Source organism: Macaca nemestrina, chromosome 17 (genome assembly GCF_043159975.1).
Source record: "Macaca nemestrina isolate mMacNem1 chromosome 17, mMacNem.hap1, whole genome shotgun sequence".
Lineage (NCBI taxonomy): Eukaryota > Metazoa > Chordata > Mammalia > Primates > Cercopithecidae > Macaca > Macaca nemestrina.
The window spans coordinates 66,959,806-66,982,185 of NC_092141.1; the positions used below are offsets into that span (position 1 = coordinate 66,959,806).

A 22,380-nucleotide genomic window follows, 5' to 3' on the forward strand; every position below is an offset into this window, starting at 1 on the left:
TAGGTTATAATTGTAGAACAGAGATGATTATAATATTGGAATAAAGAGTAATGCTACAAACTAATGATTAATATTAATATATAATCATATCTATATTTCTAGTATAACTATTCTTATTCTATATATTTTATTTATTATACTGGAACAGCTCATGCCTTCGGTCTCTTGCCTCGGCACCTGGGTGGCTTACCACCCACATCTTCCCCCTTTTTATTGACTAGGATCGTCACTGCCATCATTGCTTGTCGTTGATTTTGGACTTGTCCTCGGACTCTTTGGAGACATCTGCAGACTAAAAGTAGACAACGTAAACATACAGTATTAATAATGCCAATGACAACAATGATCCTCTGAGGGGTTTGATCCATTTAAAGGGATTAAGATCAGATAATCCTTTAGTTACTCCTTCAAAAATGTCCGAGCCAGGAACAGTAGTTAAATGAGCCTGTAAGGCCTCACAAATTTGTTCTTTAAGTTTTGAAATATCTAACATTAAGTTATCATCCCAGGCTTTTAAATGTTTTGAGACTTTTTCCCAGCTATGTTGATCTTTATTATAAGCATAAGCCGTTATGCAATAATCGGAAGTATTCCAATCGCACTGTAATTGCATACGGTGTTCCAGATTCATAACTCTCTCTCCCAGTCAGATTACACTCTGGCGGAAATAATTAACTTAATTAGCCAATTTTTGATCAACTTGAGTCTGAGAATTTCAGAGTTTGGTGGGGTTTTTTTTTTGCCATGCTTCCACATATTGAGCGGTTTGAACAGAGTTGTGGATAGCAACTCCAGCAGTTGCCGCTATTACAGCAACCGCAATTAGTCCTGGAATGACTGCAGTAAGAGTGAAAATGAATCTCTTGGTTCTTTTGAGGATATCCTTAAGAACTTCATTGACTATGTATATAGAGGGGGAAGACTCCCATGTATGATGTAAATAGACTGGTATCCATACTACCTCCTTAGCCCTTACCAAGAGAATACTTGTTCTGGGATTAAAAACAGCATCAATACACGTGGACAGCTTACAATCATCACATTACATACTTTGTGCATTGGGAGTGATAACTGTATTTCCAACTAACAGCATATAAGGGGGTTTGACACAGCTCCTGATAGGTATCACCTGTTCTGACATCAAGGTGATCTTGAATATGGGTGTCTCGGTATCAGTAGGAGAGAATTGATAGGTAGCATTCCATATCCTTATTCCTGTCATGGCTGCAGCTAATTTCCATAATTCAGGATGTTCTAGGGTAACAACTGGATGAATCATTTTTGGTCTAGGAGGAATGATTCCTGTGTCCATCCATTTAAATCGATAAGGAGGCACCCGTTCCTTCAACCTGTAGGACTGCCATCAGTCCTCCACATAATCTAATAATTAAACTCCGAGCATTTGGTATTTTGGCCAGAGCAATTCCTCCAATAATACCCTCTTGGATCCCAGTCAATAACAACACCCGTAGCTAGATTTTGGAACACTATGGCCTTTAGAGCATTATAATAATTCCATAAAATTGAATTTACTAGAAAATGTCCCTTTGTAGGTTCATTTGAGCAGTCTGGCAGTCCTTTTGTTTTACTGCTTTTAGTAGTGACAGGAACCCTCCATTCCTCATGTGGATTAAGTTTAACATTCATGAGTTGGAAAGAATTGCTACTGAACACATATGCACTTGATAAAAATCATTACTAGAGGACGGTATGGTCCACATCCAGTTCTTATAATAAGCTAAGCAGCCAGGCAAATTCCAATGCACAGTGGTGGATATTTGTAGCCAATTGACAAATTAAAGTGCATACCTTCTTCTTCTGGTTGGGCTGGAAACCTGTCATCATCGGGGACCGGTGTGAATGCACTATTATTAGTGTAAACTTCCACTGAGGAGTCTATCCAGGAGACAGACTGAATTAAAGAGGGAAAAGGAACATATGCCCAGTAGGTATAATTTTGAGTTGCCCCAACCTCTGGTATACTCACCACTGCACTGACCACCATAAAGGCAGCCAGAATTATATTACCCGTCATTTTTGGAATTCCTTCTTCTTGTAGTAATTTCTCTGTTTGATGTGATAAGACTTTTATCTGGCCCCATGTTGGTAGAGTAGAATGACTGGTGTTGTAGGTCACACGGCGATATTTTGTTGTAATGTCGAAGTCATGGAGTTTATGTGTCAGGTGACAAACCTTGCTCTTTGCTTTCTGACAGTTCTTTGCCTTTTGTTTCTGAGAGTTCTACCATCCTTGGAGTTATAATGCAATCTCAGTTGCTGGGAGGGAACCCACACGGGTTGTTGTCCTTCTCCTGGAGAAACACAAGCGAAACCCCTACCCCATGTTACCACAGTACCTAATTCCCATTTGTCAGTTTTTGCATCCTTCCACCATACCCGCTTTCCTTTTTGTGGATCAAATTTATTTCCAGTGAAATGTTGTTCTGCTGCTGTAAAAGGTTGACTTCTTGCTAGGTTTAAGAAATTTAGTGGAGAAAGCCAAATTTAACTGAGTATGAGGGGTAGCAGCATCCCTTTTCGGTTTAGTGTCCTGTTTTCAAAGTTGGTCTTTAAGCATTTTATTAGCTCGTTCTACCAATGTCTATCCTTGAGAGTTATACAGAATGCCAGTTGTGTGAGTAATTTCCCATTTCTGAGTGAACTTTTTAAAAGCATTGCTAACGTAACCAGGACCATTTTCAGTTTTTAGTTTCTCAGGACAGCCTATAACCAAGAAACGTGAAAGCATGTGCTGTTTAACATGAGCCGTACTTTCCCCTGTTTGACATGTGGCCCAGATAAAATGAGAAAAAGTGTCAATAGTTACATGTATAAGACAGAGTTTGCTGAAAGCTGGATAATGAGTCACAACCATCTGCTATAGAGCACTCTGTGAAAGTCCTCTAGGATTAACTCCTGAGGAAAGTGGCTGTAAAATTAACACTTGACAAGCAAGACAGTGACATACAACGGTTTTAGCTTGTTTCCATGTGAGGGAGGACTTTTTTCAGAGTCCTGCAGCATTGACATGAATTAAAGCATGAAAATTTTCTGCGTCTGTAAAAAACGGGAGCAACTAATGTATCAGCACTCGCATTTGCTGCTGAGAGGGGTCTGGGAGGGGCGTGTGAGCCGTAATGTGAGTAATGTAGAAGGGAGAAGACCTTGCTCTGAGTATGGACTGAAACCTGTGGAAAAGAAAAAGTAGGTTATCATCAGGCAGAAATATGTTTAAGGCAGTTTCAATGTTGCAAGCAACATGTACTACATACACCGAATCAGAAACAATGTTAACTGGTTCAGGGAAATATTCAAGAACAGCCATGATGATGATCATCTCAGCTCATTGTGCTGAAGCAGCTCCTGAGTTAAGGACACGTTCTTTTGGTCCTGTATATGCTGCTCAGCCATTACAGGAAGCATCAGTAAAAACGGTGACAGCTTCAGCTAATGGGGTATCCATAGTAATGTTAGGTAAGACCTAAGAAGTTTAAAGAACTGAAACAGTTTTACATTAGGATAATGATTGTCAAATACACCCGGGAAACATGCCAAATGTACTTGCCAAGAAATGCAGATTGCAAAAGCCTGTTGGACTTGTAATCGGGTGAGGGGAACAATGATTTTAGGAGATGAGAATGAGCTTGACCAATTAGGATGGAAATTTGATCTAGATAAATGATAAGCGTCTATAAAGAGCTGTGTGGAAGAAAGCATTATTCAGTTAAATTATGTCCCTGGATAATGAGTCTTGTTGCTGAATGAATGTTTAGTAGGAAAGATTAGTATTTCAAAAGGTAAATGTGGATTCGCCCTGGTTACCTGAGATTGTTGAATGCATTTTTCTGTAAGTTGTAATTCAGAATCTGCCTCAGGGGTCAAAGGCATTTTGTTGCATAAATCAGGAATGCCCCATAATGTTGCAGAGATTAGACACAGCATAGGTAGGAATGCTCAAGGAGGGGTGAATCCAATTAATATCTCCAAGCAATTTTTGGAAATCATTTAGAGTTTTTAGAGAGTCTCATCTGAGTTGAACCTTTTGGGGCTTAATAATCTTGTCTTCTAGCTGCATTCCTAAATATTGATAAGGAGAAGAAGTTTGGATTTTTTCTGGGGCAATAACCAAACCAGCTGTTACGACTGCTTGTTGTACTGCAGAGAAACAAGATATTAATACAGAACGTGAAGGTACTCCACAAATAATATCATCCATGTAATGAATGATATAATATTGGGGAAACTGATCTCTTACTGGTTTTCATATGCTCCCCACATAATATTGACAAATAGTAGGGCTATTAACCATTCCTTGAGGTAGGACTTTCCAATGGTAATGCGCTGTGGGAGTGATGTTGTTAAGGGTTCGAACTGTGAAAGTAAATTTTTCAAAGTCCTGAGGGGCCAGAGGAATGTTGAAGAAGCGGTCTTTAAGATCAACGATGATAAGTGGCCAGTACTTGGGAATCATAGTGGAGAAAGGCAAGCTGGGTTGTAATGTCCCCACAGGCTGAAGGACAGCATTTACTGCTCTAAGATCAGTAAGCATTCTCCACTCACCAGATTTCTTTTGGATAACAAAGACAAGTGAATTCCAGGGAGAAAAAGATTGTTCGATGTGTCCCAATTTTAACTGTTCAAGAATCAAAATATGGAGTGCCTCCAGCTTATTTTTAGGGAGCGCCCACTGATCTACCCAAAACAGTTTCTGAGTTTTCCAAGTCAAGGGGATGGGATCTGGAGGTTTGACAGTGACTCCTTCTAAAAAGAATAACCAAGTCCCATAGAATCTGATTTATGGGTAGGTATAATAGGCTCGGTGATGCCTTCTGCTGATTTTCCTAAGCCCATACATTTTGGTCATAATGTCTTTACTCTGCTGGCTATAATTGCCTTGTGGAAAAGAAATCTTTGCCCCTCATTGTTGTAAAAGATCTCTTCCCCACAGGTTAACAGGAACGAGTGTAATGAGGGGGCAGATAGTACCAATCTGTCCTTCTGGGCCCATACAGTATAAAATTATAGAACTTTCATAGACTTCTGAAGCCTGACCAACACCAACTAATGCTGTGGACGTGTGTTCCTTTGGCCAGTGTCAGGGCCACTGATGTAAAGTGATAATGGAGACATCAACGCCCATATAAATCATTCCCTCAAACTTCCTTCCTTGAATATGCACGGAGCACACAGGACGAGTGTCAGAAATTTTGCTGACTCAATAAGCTGCTTTGCCCTGATAGTCTGTGCTACCACAACCTCCGGTTCTTGTACAAGAACTGGATCCTAAAGGAATGTAAGGGAGTATAAGAAGTTGAGCAACGTGGTCTCCAGCTGCCACATACCAAGGGACTGCAGAGCTAATGACAATATGAATTTCACCTGAATAGTCAGAATCAATTACATCAGTATATACTTGAACACCTCTTAAATTTAGGCTTGAGCGACTAAATAGCAAACCAACACTGCCAGTCTGCAAGGGGTCAAAAACACCTGTGGGAACAGCAATAGGTGGCTCTCCAGGTAACAGAGAAATATCTCTTGTGCAACAAAGATCTACTGCTGCTGAGCCTGTGGTGGCGGGGGACAAGCACTGTACTGAGATTTGTGTTGGGGCAGAGCCATTAAATCCTGTGGCACAAATTGCTGAAGTGGGAATTGGGGTGTAGGTTGAATAGATTGGGCCGGAAAGGCACTCATCTGGCAGGAAGCTAGCTGGAAGTTGAGGAATGCCCCATTGTTTGGAAGGGCCTGGGGCCGGCCCTTCTTCCCAGTTCCCTGGTTGTTCAGTGACTGTAAGGGACTGCCATCAATATCAAATTTTCAGTGGCATTGAACCACCCAGTGATTTCCTTTTCGGCATCGTGGGCATACAGTAGAAGGTGGGGCTTGTTGTTGAAAAAATTTTGGTTGTCCATGTTGAAAAGGATGGCGGCCTGTACGACAAGGACAATCTCTTTTAGAATGTCCCGGTTGGCCGCATGGAAAGCATTTGCCAGGAAATTGTCCAGGCATTCGAATAGAGACCATGGCTTGTGCCATGACCATTGCTGCATGCAGAGTTTCCCCCACGCCTTCACAGGCTTTAATGTATGAGGTGAGTACATCACCCCCTAGTTGAATTTTGCCTTTAATGGGGCAAATAGCCGCCTGACAGTCTGGATTTACTTGTTCGTAAGCCAAAGTTCTACAACAAGGCTGTGGCTATCAGGGATAGCATGTTTTGCTGCGTCTTGAAGATGGGCAATCAAGTCTGGATAGGGTTCATGTTGTCCCTATCTGACAGCCATAAAAGATGGGCATACTTTGCCATCATCTTGAATTTTGTCCCAAACGTCCAGGTAACATTTTTGTAATTGTTCAATAACCTCATCATTTAGTATAGTTTGGTTTTGAATTGCAGCCCACTGGCCCATTGCCAGTAATTGGTTGGCCATAACATTAACAGGAGGATTAGAGTCCTAAGACGAATGCATTCCTGGACAGACAGCATCAACCCACCAAGTCCTGAACTGTAAATATTAGGATTTAGATAAGACTGACTTTGCTAAAATTTTCCATAGGGCACCAATGTGTTTATTTTCTGCTAGAGCTTTTAATTTAGAATGGACAAAAGGGGAGTTGGTGCCATACTGCTTCACTGGTGCTTTGAAATATTTAAAAGAAAAACTTGGCCGGGCGCGGTGGCTCACGCCTGTAATCCCAGCGCTTTGGGAGGCAGAGGTGGGTGGATCATAAGGTCAGGAGATCGAGACCATCCTGGCTAACACAGTGAAACCCTGTCTCTACTAAAAATACAAAAAAAATTAGCCGGGCATGGTGGCAGGCGCCTGTAGTCCCAGCTACTTGGGAGGCTGAGGCAGAAGAATGGTGTGAACCCAGGAGGTGGACGTTGCAGTGAGCTGAGATCGTGCCACTGCACTCCAGCCTGGGTGACAGAGCGAGACTCCGTCTCAAAAAAAAAAAAAAAAAAAAAAAAAGGAGAGAGAGAAAAAAGAAAAACTTTCCCAAGTAGCAGGGCATAGCTGAACCTGGCCTGAATGTATAGGGTCAGGTTGAACTACTGCCTGAACTGCTGGAATACCAGGAACTGTGCCCCAGTGGCAAGCAGTTGTGGAGCCTGATTGTTTTCCTGAGCAGCCTGATTGTCAAGACCAGGGACTTGGCCGGGCGCGGTGGCTCAAGCCTGTAATCCCAGCACTTTGGGAGGCCGAGACGGGCGGATCACGAGGTCAGGAGTTCGAGACCATCTTGGCTAACACGGTGAAACCCCGTCTCTACTAAAAAATACAAAAAACTAGCCGGGCGAGGTGGTGGGCACCTGTAGTCCCAGCTACTCAGGAGGCTGAGGCAGGAGAATGGCGTAAAAACCCGGGAGGCAGAGCTTGCAGTGAGCTGAGATCCGGCCACTGCACTCCACCCTGGGTGACACAGCGAGACTCCGTCTCAAAAAAAAAAAAAAAAAAAAAAGACCAGGGACTTGATTCTCAGGCTGTTGATCTTGAAGGACCATGGGATCAACCGCCTGCTGAGCAGGATCAGCAGGCTGTGGCTGATTTTGTGCCACTGGGATGGTGGGTATTGGAGGCTGTAAAATTACAGGAAATTGCCAGGCTTTGGGATCCCCATATTCTCCTGCCTGAGCTATAGCCCTCATAAGAGAAGTGTCATTTTCAGGGATGTATATAGCTTGTTGCTTATGAGCGGCAATGGTGGTACTGGCAACCGCAGTAGCGTCCGGACCGGAAGCAGAAAAAAGTTGGAATTTTGAATGCAGGAAGAGTTTAGAACCTGTAGGCCAGGATGAGACAAGATTACCTGCTGGGCAGGTCTTTCACTGGCCTGAAATCCAGGCTGCCACAGTAACTGTGGACCAGGCTTCAAGGGAGCCTGAGGTTTCAAGGGAGCCTGATTTGTTGGAAAAGACACAGGCTTCAAGGGTGTGTGATTTGCCGAAAGAGACTCAGGCTTCAAGGAGCCTGATTTGCCAAAAGGGACCCAGGCTTCAAGGGAGCCTGATTTCTGAAAGAGACCCAGGCTTCAAGGCAGTCTGATTTGCCAAGAGAGGTCCAGGCTTCGAGGGAGCCTGACTTGTCAAAACAGAACCAGAAGTGAGAGGTGGAAAAATCGGTTGAATATGGATAGGGTTGAGGGCCTCATAACTGGGCTGAACAGGTGGAAAGTTGAGAGGCCCACAGCAGGGCTGAACAGAGAGAGGGTTGAGGGCCTCATTACCAGGCTGAAAATGAAGAGCCTCTTCACCGGACTGTGTAGAAATTGGAGCCTTTGTACCAGGCTGCATGAAAACATAGTTATAGCCTCTTTTTCAGGCTGCATCATCTCATTTTCTATCTGCATAGCTGGAGAGTTGAGAGTTTAAGAAAGGTAGGAAGGTCCGGCTGCAATGGCTGTTGATAATATCTGTCAGCTGGATTTTGCTGGTTGGGGGAAATAAGCTCATGCAGATCAGTTAAAAGTTCGTCATAAAGTGATAACTGGGGCATGGTAGGCTCTGGTATAGGTGGTGGCACCAAAGGAATATCAGAGTGAGGTCCGTCTGTAGAATCACGGCCTCAATCCGCAGTATCCTCAGGGGAAAGAGAACTAAAAACTTCCTCAACCTCCTCAGAGGAGAGGAAAGAGGGATCAGCTTCCATGTTGTGCTCCTGAGTCTGTAAGGAGTCTAGGACAGAGCGAACCGAAGCCCAGATTGACCAAATTGTGGGCGGAATAATAAGTTCCCCTTTATGAGCAATTTTGAATTGTCTGCCAATCTCATCCCAATCTTTAAGTTCTAAAGTTCCCTCAGTAGGAAACCAAGGGCAAAGAAGATCTACAACCTCAAACAGTTCAATTAACTTATCAGTAGATATTTTTTACACCTCCTTCTTTAAGGAGAGTTTTTATAAAGTTTAAATAAGCCGAGTACTTGGTACTGGCCTGTCCCGTGGTGTCCCCAGGATACTCTGAGTGCCCAAGCTTACCACCAAGCTTATTGACTACAATCCTCAGGAATCTGTCATCAGTAGTCCTCCGCTGAGTTCCGCGCTCAAGGTGCACCTTCACACAGTGAGAGAGAAATCCTTGTTGGGAGCCAGGTGTAAGGTCCAGCCCTACAGGGCCTGTGGGTTTTCTCTTAGTGTGTGGAGATGAGAGATCATAGAAAAATAAGACACGAGACAAAGAGAGTAAGAAAGCCAGCTGGACCCAGGGGGCCACTACCACCAAAACGCGGAGACCAATAGTGGCCCAGAATGTCTGGATGCATTGCTATGTATTGTATTCAAGGCAAGGAGGCAGGGTAAGGAGAGTGAGTCATCCCAAGTAATTGACAAGGTCAAGCAAGTCACGTGTCCATGTGACGGGGGCCTTTCCCTTTGTGGTAGCCAAAGCAGAGGGGGAGGACAGCATACATCAGCGTTTTTTCTATGCACTTATCAGAAAGATCAAAGACTTTAATACTTGCACTAATTCTGCTACTGCTATCTTCTAGGAACTTAAAAGAGGCACCAGGTGTTGAGGCGGAACATGAAAGTGAACAAGGAGCGTGACCACTGAAGCACAGCACCACAGGGAGACATTTAAGCCTCCAGATGACTGCGGGCAGGCCTGGCTAATGTCAGGCCTTCCACAAGAGCTGGTGGAGCAGAGTGTTCTCTAACTCCCCCAAGGAAAGGGAAACTCCCTTTCCTGGTCTGCTAAGTAATGGGTGACTTCCCAGGCACTGGCGCTACCGCTAGACCAAGGAGCCCTCAAGTGGCCCTTATCTGGGTGTGACCGAGGGCTCACACTCTTGTCTTCTGGTCACCTCTCACAATGTCCCTTCAGCTCCTGATTCTGTATGGCCTGGTTTTTCCTCAGTTATAATAACAAAGATTAATACTAAAAACTAATAATAATATCCATATACATACTCTATATCATATGTCTAATATAACTTTCTTTTATCTTATTTTCTTTATTATATTGGAACAGCTTGTGCCTTCAGTCTCTTTCCTCGGCACCTGGGTGGCTTTTCGCCCACACTGACTGAGCCAAGTGAATGGAAAGTAAGTCAGACTCTGGTGATACACACGTGGTAAACGTGAACGCAGTGATCTGCATACCATATCTACTGAGCCAGGTGAATCAAAAAGTAGACTCAGCAGAGTGGTGTTCACGCGGTAACTCAAAGTCAGTCATCTTCATACTACATCTAACTGAGCCAAGTGAATCGAAAATTAGACTCTGGAGAGTGAAGTACATGCCATAAACTTAAATGACAGGCTCTTCATTGCCCTCTGACTGAGCCAGGTGAACTGAAATGTAGTTAGACTCTAGATAGTGACATACACGTGACGAACATGAATGCAGCGATATTCATACCACATCTGACTGAGCCAAGTGAATTGAAAAGTGGTCAGACTCCTAATAGTGACATACACACCATGACATTGAAGGCACGATCTTCATACTGCATGTGAGTGAGCCAAGTGAATCGAAAAGAAGTCAGACTCTGGATAGTAACATACACATAGAAAACTTGAATGCAGCAATCATGTTACAGGAAAGGTGCCCCAATCGAGACCCCAAAAGAGGGTTCTTGAATCTCACACAAGAAAGAATTCAGGGTGAGTTCGCAGTGGAAAGTAAAAGCAAGTTTTTTAAGAAGGCAAAGTGGTGAAAAAACAGCTACTCCAGTCGGGCGCAGTGGCTCACACCTGTAATCCCAGCACTTTGGGAGGCTGAGGCAGGCGGATCACAAGGTCAGGAGATCAAGACCATCGTGGCTAACACAGTGAAACCCCGTCTCTACTAAAAATACAAAAAATTAGCCGGGCGTGGTGGCGGGCGCCTGTAGTCCCAGTTACTCGGGAGGCTGAGGCAGGAGAATGGCGTGAACCCGGGAGGTAGAGGTTGCAGTGAGCCAAGATCGTGCCACTGCGCACTCCAGCCTGGGTGACAGAGCAAGACTCCGTCTCAAAAAAAAAACAACAAAAAAACAAAAAAACAAAACAAAAAAAAACACCTACTCCATAGACAGAGCAGGACGTTCCCAAAAGAGGAGGAACACATCTACCCTAGATACAATGCTTGTATATATGGGGATATGTGCTCTGCTACAAGGGTTTGTGATAAAAGATTAATGTTCTTAATTACTGTATTTTGCAAGAACCGATATTATCATCTTTGAAGCAAAATTAGGAATGCCTTTGTTCTCCAGATATCGAGATATCTGGACATTGCCATGTCTGGGTCTGTTTAGTAAACATTATTAATTCGTTCCCTTAACCATAAACATCTAGAGGCTAGGAATGCCTGACTTTCTCAGAATCCAGCCCAGAAAGTCCCAGCCTTATTTTCCTAGCCCTCACTCAAAATGGAGTCTCTTTGGTTCAAACACCTCTGACATATCTCCCCACTCCCTTTACAAGAGGACCCTTAATCCTAAGCTTTGCAGAGGGACGAAGATCTGTCTTGTGTAGCTTCTTCAGGTTGAATTGGGATAATGATATTGCTGCCTATTAGGGTTTCTTGCATTCGGGGTAGAGAAAAGCTCAGAGAGTGTTGGTATGGTGAAGGTCGTTCATAACTCTTGAGTTCTGATGAAAGGTGGTATCTGGAAAATTAGTAAGTGTCCAATTTAAGAAAGCATTGAGTGAGCTTGTCTTGCATTCCTACACAAAGAGCTCAACCACAATATTTTCCACAGCAGCAAAGCAAAATAAGTAAAATTATGCCAAGTAAACTAAACAGGAAGTCTTCCCAAGAACTGGGCAGTTGTTGAAACCAAGCCAATATAGGGTCAACTGACAGCACACCAATGGGAGAGATATGAGTGTCTAAAGCTTTCATAGACTGGGTAATAGTATGTGAATAGTCAAAAACATAAACGCAACATTTGATTTTGATCAAAGCACATGTTTCCCCTTGGGCTGCTGTTAAAATGTTCACATACCCAACAGTTTGTCTGATTACGTAGAGAGGCTAAAGTCTATGCCCACTCAATAAATAAGTTACTCTCTGCATGATTCCAACTTCTACCCAAAAGTAGAATCCCAATCCGTATCTTTATGTTACCCATCCCTTTCATTTCTTCTGAACAGGAGTCAGAGGTCACTGCTTGGCTTACAGGAATAAACGGGATCAGTCTCTTGTGTTCCACCAGATTGTGGGACTTCATAAGAGAGAGGTTTCATTCGAGATAAGTGGACCCAGCTGTTTATTCCCAGAAGTTTAACTATAGCTGGCGTACTGAGGAGAACTTGGTAGGGTCCCTTCCATTTTGGGGAAAGTTGATCTGCTGGGAATACTTCCTTCCAAGTTTCTAATAGGACTCAATCTCCTGGCTGGGTTGTAACAAGTCTCTTTCTTAGTGGGGGAAGGGAGTCTTTGGTTTCCATATTTAAGGAGTGCATTTTGCACTTGTTCTAAGTTGATCACATAATTCTGTAGCTTGAAAGTATCTATGTCTATTAGGAGGTCTGTAGTTAAGAAAGGCCTTCCATACATAATTTTAAAAGTGGTGAGCAGTATATTTCCCTTAGGGGCCACTCAAACCCATAATAAGGCTACAGGTAATAACGACAGACAGGTTTCTGATGTCTCCTGGCATAGTTTAGCAAGAGTCCTTTTTAGAGCTTGATTACCTCTTTCTACTTTCCCTGAAGACTGTGGCCTCCATGTCAAGTGAAGGCGGTACTGAATTCCTAGGGCTGAAGATACATTTTGGGTAACTGTCACTGTGAAAGATGGCCAATGATCGCTCTGTAAACTCAGGCAGCCCAAATCTAAGACGTATTTCCTTTAACAGGAGTTTAGAAACTTCAATTGCCTTTTCAGACCAGGTAGGAAAAGCCTGAACCAACCAGTAAAGGTATCAATGAATAATAATAAATATTTAAACTTTTTACGTAGGGGCATCTGGGTATAGTCTATTTGTCAGTCTTCAACAGTGTACACTCCCCTATGCTGAACAGGCCTTATTAGAGGAGGTAGTAAAGATTGGTTATTTGGGTTATTCCAGGCACATAGGTCACAGGCCTGAGTTACCTGCTTTACCGTTTTAAGTAAGTCTTTTCCTACAAAAAGCGTGGGCATTAATTGAAACAGGGAATCTCCTTCCAGATGAGTAGAGTCGTGCAAACACTTAGCTATTTTCCACTGATTAGCACCTGGTAGTAACAGCTTGTTGTCATTGATGAGCCAGCCAGAACGATCTTGAATTAAACCCTGACCTTTAGCCCATTCTTGTTCCTCTTCAGTATACCTAGGTTCTGTCATTATCATGGCTCAGAGCACTAACATGCCAACAGGTCCAACTGGCTCCTTTAATGCTGCTGCCTTAGCAGCTGCATCTGCAAAGGAGTTTCCCTTAGCCACACCAGAGTCTCCTTTTTGATGTCCTCTACAATGGATTACAGTTACTTCCTTGGGCAGCAAAACAGCATCCAATAGATTCCAAATTTATAAGTGATGTTTTATAGGGGAACCCTTAGCAGTTAGAAGGCCCCGTTCCTTCCAGATAGCAGCATGAGCATGAAGTGCCAGAAAGGCATACTTAGAACCAGTATAAATGTTAATTCTTAAGTCCTTTCCCAATTGCAGGGCTCTATTAAGAGCTGTTAATTCAGGCTGGGCACGATGGCTCAGGCCTGTAATCCCAGCACTTTGGGTGGCTGAGGTGGGCGGATCACTTGAGGTTGGGAGTTCAAGACCAGCCTGACCAACATGGAGAAACCCCATCTCTAATAAAAAATACAAAATTAGCCAGATGTGGTGGTGCATGCCTGTAATCCCAGCTGCTTGTGAGGCTGAGGCAGGAGAATTGCTTGAACCTGGGAGGTGGAGGTTGTGGTGAGCCAAGATTGTGCCACTGCACTCCAGCCTGGGCGACAAGAGCAAAACTCTGTCTCAAAAAAAAAAAAAAAAGCTGTTAATTCTCCCTTTTGAGGTGATGTAGAAGCTGGTAAGGCCTGAGAGTCAATTAACTTGTGTTGACTGGCCGGGCGCGGTGGCTCACGCCTGTAATCCCAGCACTTTGGGAGGCCGAGGCGGGCGGATCACAAGGTCAGGAGATCGAGACCACGGTGAAACCCCGTCTCTACTAAAAATACAAAAAAAAAATTAGCCGGGCGCGGTGGCGGGCGCCTGTAGTCCCAGCTACTCAGGAGGCTGAGGCAGGAGAATGGCGTAAACCCAGGAGGCGGAGCTTGCAGTGAGCAGAGATCGCGCCACTGCACTCCAGCCTGGGCGACAGAGCGAGACTCCGTCTCAAAAAAAAAAAAAAAAAAAAAAAAAAAAAACTTGTATTGACTGACAACAGCACACCCAGCTTTTCTGTTTCTCTGGTGCACAAAGTTATTTCCATCTGTAAACCATTCTCCTTTGGGATTATCCAGAGGCTCATTTTTTAAATGTGGACGGCTGGAGTAAACTTGCTCCATAACTTGTATCCAAGAACGATCTGGGGTGCCTGTGGGTTCTGGCAAGTAGGTAGCTGGATTAAAATCTGGCATACTTTTATCAGTGTTATATCAGGAGCATCTAGCAGCAAAGCCTGGTATTTATTCACAGGAAAGGAGAGGAAGCAATTTCTGTCTGCCTTGTGATTTCCAAAATATACTACTGTTTGCAGCTGAGTTCATAAATCCCTTCCCAACAAGGGTGGGGCATTCAGGAGAAAACCAAAGTCCCTGAAGAGAAGCTTAAAGGATAGGTAAAATGGCGTCTATGGGCTTGTCTATCTATCCCCTTGACCATACAGTTTTGGGGTGACAAAGCCCCATTATAATGGGTCAAAACAGAGTATGCATTCTAGAAGGAAGTTAATATATTCTTACCTGCCACGTCAAGGGTTATCTGAGGCTTTTCAGAAGATATGGCTAGTTGTCCGACGAGGGGTAGTAGAAGGTCTCAGGCCCTGTCACTCTTGGGCTTGCCTGGTTGTTTTGGCAATCTGGTTTGGGTGCAGATGGCTGCTGTAAGGTACATGGATGTGCTTTGGTCAAGGAATAGCCCGAGGCAGATTTCCAGGCCTGCCTGACTCAGTGAGACTGGTGCACAAGCGCTCACCTCCACTTGTTATATAACCTGTTTGTGTAAGCTCACACTTGGCTCTACACCAGTAAGAGGTGTAACTGCCCTGCTGACACTGTGCACGGGGGCTCAATGTGGCTCAACATGGCTCTTGTGCAGGCACAGGTACCCAGAAAGAGAGTGAAGCTACTGACCCCTGTAAGGGAGAATGACTGGCTGGCGGATGGACAGAGGGGAGCCAGGACATGACTTGGCTTGTGCCCAAAGAGAAAGGTTAAGCTACTAATCTTAGAGCTGGCCGGCCTTGCAGGCCAGTTGTGCAGCTGTGCATAGGAGCCAGATGCTGAGAGGAGCCAAAGAGTCAGAGCAGACAGCCGAGATAAAGGCGAACAATATAAAAGAGCTAGTGAGAGAACTGCTGATGAGAGAGCTGCTGAATAAAACTACATTTCACCTGCCTACACTCCCCCAAGTGTTCTTTCACCTATTCATCTATCCACCCATTCCTCTCAGACCTCAGCAAGGGGTGCACCCTAACTCTGGGCATGACATTTGTTGTAGTCATGGCCCTGGACCTAACAACTCCCTTTGGAGGAAGACTGGGCAATCCCTCTTCCAATGACCAGTTTCCTTAGTGTGCACACTGATTCATGCCCAAAGCACGCTGACTTGGACAACCAGCTTTGGGCTTCCCTTTTCAGCTTCCCTTGTTCAGTCCAAGAGCCAGGAGAGCAACTCTATGTGGGAGGTGAGCTTAAGGCTGTAGCCAAGAGCTACACCTTGTGGGAGGTCCTTCTTGCTCCTCTTTCTGCCTCCTCTGCTTTGCCCCTGTTATTAAAAACTAAGGATGCCATATCCAAAAGCTGTTTCATAGGAGTCTAGGGACACATAGCCACATGGTGGGTTTTTTTTTTTTTTTTTTTTTGCCTTTTTTTTTGAGACAGAGTCTCGCTCTGTCTCCCACGCTGGAGTACAATGGCGCAATCTGGGCTCACTGTAACCTCCACCTCATGGGTTCAAGCAATTCTCCTGCCTCAGCCTTCCAAGTAGCTGGGATTACAGGCACTTGTCACCACGCTCGGCTAATTTTTGTATTTTTAGTAGAGATGGGGTTTCGCCATGTTGACCAGGCTGGTCTTGAACTCCTGACCTCAAGTGATCCACCGCCTCAGCCTCCCAAAGTGCTGTGATTAGGGGCTTGAGCCACCACACTGGCTCCCATAGCTGCTTTTTGTAGTTTCCTGTGGATATCAGGGGCAGACTGGGTTATAAAATGTCCTCCCAAAAGGGTCTGTCCTTCCTTTGAGGCAGGATCAGTGATATTATACTTCCTGATTGCTTCAACTAAATGCCCTTGAAATAAAACTGGATTCTCATCTTTATCCTGAGAATCTTCCTTAACCTGTTCATAGTTAATAGGCTTTTTCATACATTTCTTCATCCCTTCCAACAAACAAGTGACCATATGATCTCTCCTCCCCAAGTCCTCACTGTCCCTTTGATAGTTCCACTCTGCATCTTGATCTAGAACTGCTATACTTCCTGCCTGATATATCGTATGGTTCGGGTTGCGAGCCAATACCTCATCTGCATGGGTCCTAGTTGTCCCCAAAATGCATTGTTTCTCTTCCACTGTAAAACACAGAGACAACAAAACATGCGGATCCTGCCAAGTTAAACTATAGGTCAGAGTTGACCTATAGTTCTCAAACTTATCTATAAATTGTCCTGGATCTTCAGAGAAATTACCAACCTTCTCTCTATATAGAGGCAAATCAGACGTAGAAAAGGGAACATGTACTCTCACAGTGCCCTCTTCCCAGTTTGCCACTTCTCTAAGTGGACACAGATGTCCCCTTGGAGGTTGATAGGAGGCCCCACTATGAGTAGTACTCGCTGGGTTGAGTTCCGTGGGGAGTGGTGGGTATAGAGTGGGACTAGCTGGGTAAGGAGAAGGGGCGAAGGGTTCTCAGGAACTTTCAGGTGGACTAAAGGGAGAAAGAACTGACACACCTGAACCTTTAGAACTGACAGAAGGAGGTTCTGCTCGACCCAAAAATGCCCGCTGAACCACGGCGGGGCTTGCATTAAAGGATCACCTAGTATGTCTAGATCTTTTTCTTCTTTTCCTCTCATCAAACATGATTCACATTATCCAAATAACATAAGTGAGCTGAGCCATGAATCTTAGATAAACCACAACATGGACTTCAACAAAAATGTCAAATAAGGCAAAATAAATGAAGAGGATTTAGATAAGAACAACCAGAGCAAGCAATAGCAGCAGTATGGATTGGAAAAGCAAAGCGAAGCCGGTTTGCCCGAATCCAAGAAAGGAAAGTTTTTTTGTTTTTGTTTTGAGACAGTCTCGCTCTGTTGCTAAGACTGCTGGAGTGCAGTAATGCAATCTCCGCTCACAGCAAACTCCGCCTCCCAGGTTCAAGCGATTCTCCTGCCTCGGCCTCCCAAGAAGCTGGGATTACAGACATGCACCACCACACCCAAGTAATGTTTGTATTTTTAGTAGAAATGGGGTTTCACCGTGTTAGACAGGATGGTCTTGAGCTCCTGACTTCAGGTGATTGGCTCACCTCAGCCTCCCAAAGTGCGGGGACTGCAGGCGTGAGACACCGCACTTGGCCATAAAGGAGCTTTTTTAGTGTGCAAAATGAAACAAAACAGCAAGGAGAAAAGTCCCCTGATTTCCATCGTAATGCTTCTCAATCACACTTAGCATAGCAGCAACAGAACCATATCTATCTAATCTTATTGCTCATAGTTGTTAAATACCAAATCTCAATCAGCAATTTTAGAGACGGATCCTCCAATGCTTGCTGTTCTCAGTGTTTCACAAGCAAACGGAGGGAAATTGGGAAGGACACAGGAGAATAAAGTAAAATCCCTAAGACCAGTTAAATGAAGTCTCCTGAAAATGACAGTGAAACGGAGACAGCAACCAAGACAAGGAGGACAAGGCAGATTAATACCAAGAGCATAGCTTGCGGTGTGAAACCTATTTTTTAGCCGAGAGGGACTTCACTGAGGGGCCTCTAACCCCCTAAATCTTAGAAGGGACTCTAACCCTCCTAGGTTGGGCCTCTAACCCGAGGTCAAGCATCCTTGCCTTTTATTAAGAGGGGCCTCTAACCCACTCTCTTTTAGGAAAGACTCCAACTCCACTAAGTTGGGTCTCTAACCCAATCCCATTCTTTACCCGGGCACTCCACCACTTACCCAAAGTCGTCCAATCAGTGCTGCAGTCTACTTCCTTTGGGTTGGGTGAGTTTCTTCAGTATCCTCCCTTCCGTCGTTCGCCAGAAATATGTTATAGGGCCCCAACACTTACCCAAAGCACTACAGTCCCATCTGTGGTCGCCAGAAATATGTCACAGGAAAAGGGCCCCGATCCAGACCCCAAGAGAGGGTTCTTGGATCTCGCGCAAGAAATAATTCAGGGCAAGTCCGCGGTGCAAAATAAAAGCAAGTTTATTAAGAAAGTAAAGTGAAAGAACAGCTACTCCAAAGACAGAGTAGGACGTTCCCGAAACTAAGAGAAGGAACGTATCCACCCTAGGTACAATGCTTGTATACATGGGGAGAGGTGCTCTGCTACAAGGGTTTGTGATAAAGGATTAATTTTAATTATTATATTTTGCAAGAATCCCTATTACTGGCCGGGCGCGGTGGCTCAAGCCTGTAATCCCAGCACTTTGGGAGGCCGAGACGGGCGGATCATGAGGTCAGGAGATCGAGACCACCCTGGCTAACACAGTGAAACCCCGTCTCTACTAAAAATACAAAAACTTAGCCGGGCGAGGTGGCAGGCGCCTGTAGTCCCAGCTACTCGGGAGGCTGAGGCAGGAGAATGGCGTAAACCCGGGAGGCAGAGCTTGCAGTGAGCTGAGATCCGGCCACTGCACTCCAGCCTGGGTGACAGAGCGAGACTCCGTCTCAAAAAAAAAAAAAAAAAAAAAAAAAAGAATCCCTATTACTATCTTTAAAGCAAAATTAGGAACGTCTTTGTTCTCCAGATATCCAGCTATCTGGACACTTGGGTCTCTTTAGTAAACATTAATTTATTCCCTTAACCGTAAACATCTGACAGCTAGGAATATCCTTCAGAGAATGCACGCCCCTAAATCCCGGCCTCATTTTTCTAGCCCTCACTCAAAATAGGGTGGCTTCGGGTTCCAATGTCTCTGACACTCATACTACATATGACTCAGCCACGTTAATGGAAAAAATAGACTGGATAGCGACGTACCCGCAGAAAACGAGTGTAACATCTGTCATACAGATCTGACTACAGTCAGACCCTGCACAGTTAAGTAGAGGCGGCAAACTTGAATGCAACGATCTTCATACCGCATCCCACAGAGCCACGTAAATCCAAAAGCAGTCCGACTCTGGATAAACACATGCGGTAAACTTGAATAGAAAAATGTTTATACTGCCTTGGATGGAGACACGTAAATGAAAAAGCAGTCCCACTTGGGATAGTGAAGTACGGGCGCTGAACTTAAACAGAACAATCCGCATATTGTATGTGAGTAAACCAAGTAATAACAAAGAGCAGTCAGATTACGGAGACTGATGGAGACCGATGTGAGTGCAGTAATCTTTAACTCAATGATCGTCACGCCGCAACCAAGTGAAACCGAAAGCAACTAAGCTCTCCCAAGCACGCGCGGCCAGCTTAAAAACAACGGTGCTAATCGTCAATGATCCGACGTAAACGTGCAAACGTAAAGCACCGGCGGCCAATGTAAAAACAGCGGCGCTAATAGACGCCAATGATCCGACGTAAACGTGCAAACGTAAAGCACGGGCGGCCAATGTAAAAACGACGGCACTAACAGACGCCAATGATCCGACGTAATCGTGCAAACGTAAAGCACGGGCGGCCAATGTAAAAATAGCGGCGCGGGCCCAAAAGAACCGATGTAAACGCTTAAAAGTAAGGAACACACGGTGAACTTAAATAAATACTAGGGTGCTAACAGGCCGTGACGACCGGACTTACGCGGCGAGGTAACGTCTTCTGAGATGCTGCAACGTAAACGCTACGACACCGTCGCTTTTGTGAAGATCACACGTTGAAAACCTCCCGCTGCTGATGGTCACAAGAAAATACGCTGATAATCTTCCTTTTGTAACGGGCGGACAGCGTAGGAAATGAAAAAACAGAAAAACACTCATATAAAGAAACCATAAACGAACATTAAAACACACCCTAATCACCGAATAAAGGTTTAAAAAAACTGTAAGACTCAACTAAACCTCAAAATAGGACACCTATCGTCCACTGCACCCCTTCTCCACACATCCTCAGCTCAGGGTGACAGATATCACCCTCAATAACTCTCTCTCCTACGTTGAAACTGTGTATCTTTATCCAAATTTTAAAACTTGCCTAAGTAATATTGTTACTGTTTCGGAGGATATTCATTTTCCTTTTTTGCTCCCATAAGTCCCGAGAGAAACAGCCATTTAAAATTTGCATGCCCCGCCCCAGACGCGCCGTGCCCTGCCTGCCAACCGCTGAACAGAAAAGAGCCTGTAAATCACTGGAATCTTGGGAAAGCTCCTTCGGCTTCATTGCCCTTCAGGAGGAAAAACCCAGAACGAAAAAGACACGAAGAACTCTATGAGGCTATTCTTTCCTCCCCCTCCCTCCTCCCCTCCCCTCTCCCTCCCGCCTTCTTCCCTTCACCTCCCTCTCCCTCCTCCTCCCCCTCTCGTCCTCACCTAGCCGGCATCCGACATTTCTTTAAACTTTTATTCACACATACGTTGAGAGAATTGTTTGGTGAACACCCGTATGCCCATCACCTAAAGTCATCTTGCTGTACTTGCTTTATTATGTGTTACAGACACGTAATTACATATTTTCTATAGCTGCGCACATGGAGACAGGTACTCAGGTCTCCTCCCTCTAGCCCTTTCTCAACTGTCTGGTCCGGCAAGTTTTCGAGGAGGCCAGGGTGCAGGCCCAGGGGGAGCACATGCTCTGACTGGTTCCAGGGCTGGGCGGAGCCTTGGGAAAGGGGCCCCTGGAAGAGTTAAAGAAACAGGAAATAAACACTAAGAGTTTTCGCTCTTGTTGCCGAGGCTGGAGTGCAATGGAGCGATCTCGGCTCACCACAACTTCGCCTGCCGGGTTCAAGTAATTCTCCTGCCTCAGTCTCCCGAGTAGCTGGGATTACAGGAGCGCGCCACCACGCCTGGCTAATTTTTGTTTTTTTGTTTGTTTGTTTGTTTTTAGTAGAGACAGGGTTTCAACATGTTAGCCAGGCTGGTCTCCAACTCCTGACCTCAGGTGATCTACCCACCTCGGCCTCCCAAAGTGCTGGGATTACAAGCCTGAGGCACGGCACCCAGTCCCATATTACTATCTTTAAAGCAAACTTGAATGCAACGATCTTCATACCGCATCCCACAAAGCCACGTAAATCGAAAAGCAGTCCGACTCTGGATAGTGAAACACACGCGGTAAACTTGAACTGAAAGATGTTTATACTGCCTCGGATAGACACGTAAATGAAAAAAACCGTCCCGCTTGGTAAAGTAGGGGCGCTAAACTTAAACATAACGATCCGAATATCGCATCCGAGTGTGCCAAGTAATAGCAGAGACCAGTCAGAACACGGATACTGATGTAGGTGCGGTAACCTTTAATCCAATGATCGTCACACCGCATGTGACTAAACCAAGTGAAATCTAAAGCAGCTACACTCTCCAAAGTACACGCTGCTGACTTACATACACACAAGTGTGCTAACAGGCCCCGACGATCCAATGCAAACGCGTGGAGGTAATGAAAGAACCTCCCATTCCACCTTGTCAGCAGACAGCGTTTAGAGATCTCCTTTGCTGATGTAATGCGAAATAACGGTAACTGACAGTGCAAGTCCCGCACTTAACCTCAGCCTAAATGACCAAGGCGCTGTAGGCATTAGCGTTCCTTCACAGCCCTCCTCCTCTTAGAGCCAAGTGTATTAATAGGTTCCGACAATCTGAGTGGACATGACAAGAGGCTCCCATTCTATGAGTGGAGATAACAAGCTCATGACAAAACTCGGGTGCTCCCCCCATTGGCACCCAGCAGGCAGCACCAGCCCCCGCTCCCAGAGCCCTCCATCCTGCCCCTTCCCAAACCCCCATCAAAACACCAACCCAGTCTCCTCGCTCTCAAGTCATTTTCCGACCTGCCTGGGAGCCCCTCTGATTCCCAGAGCACCTCATTTTGTTAGTTATAAACCTTTCACACCTTCTCGGTCCCTGTGTGGTATCATCAGCCTGAATTTCCAAAATAAATTTTCGGTCAGTATTGGGGGTGGGGTCCATCTAGTTCTGCAGAGTGGG

At 44.9% G+C, this 22,380-nt stretch overlaps 1 long non-coding RNA gene across 15 annotated transcripts in view; it reads right to left on the bottom strand.

The window, feature by feature from the left end:
* LOC105469551 (uncharacterized) overlaps window positions 1–22,380 on the bottom strand; it is a 48,798-nt gene that overhangs the window by 21,607 nt on the left and 4,811 nt on the right. For 2 of the 15 annotated variants that reach the window (XR_011615876.1, XR_011615878.1), the window contains exons 1-3: window positions 20,039–20,613; window positions 14,820–14,957; window positions 156–2,312 (exon numbers count right to left, since the gene is read on the bottom strand). This is a non-coding gene — a long non-coding RNA (uncharacterized lncRNA). Of the gene's footprint in view, window positions 1–155; window positions 2,313–8,981; window positions 9,058–14,819; window positions 14,958–19,279; window positions 19,422–20,038; window positions 20,618–22,380 lie in introns of those variants that run through there. The other 13 variants (XR_011615874.1, XR_011615872.1, XR_011615873.1 and 10 more) reach the window with 11 other exon arrangements.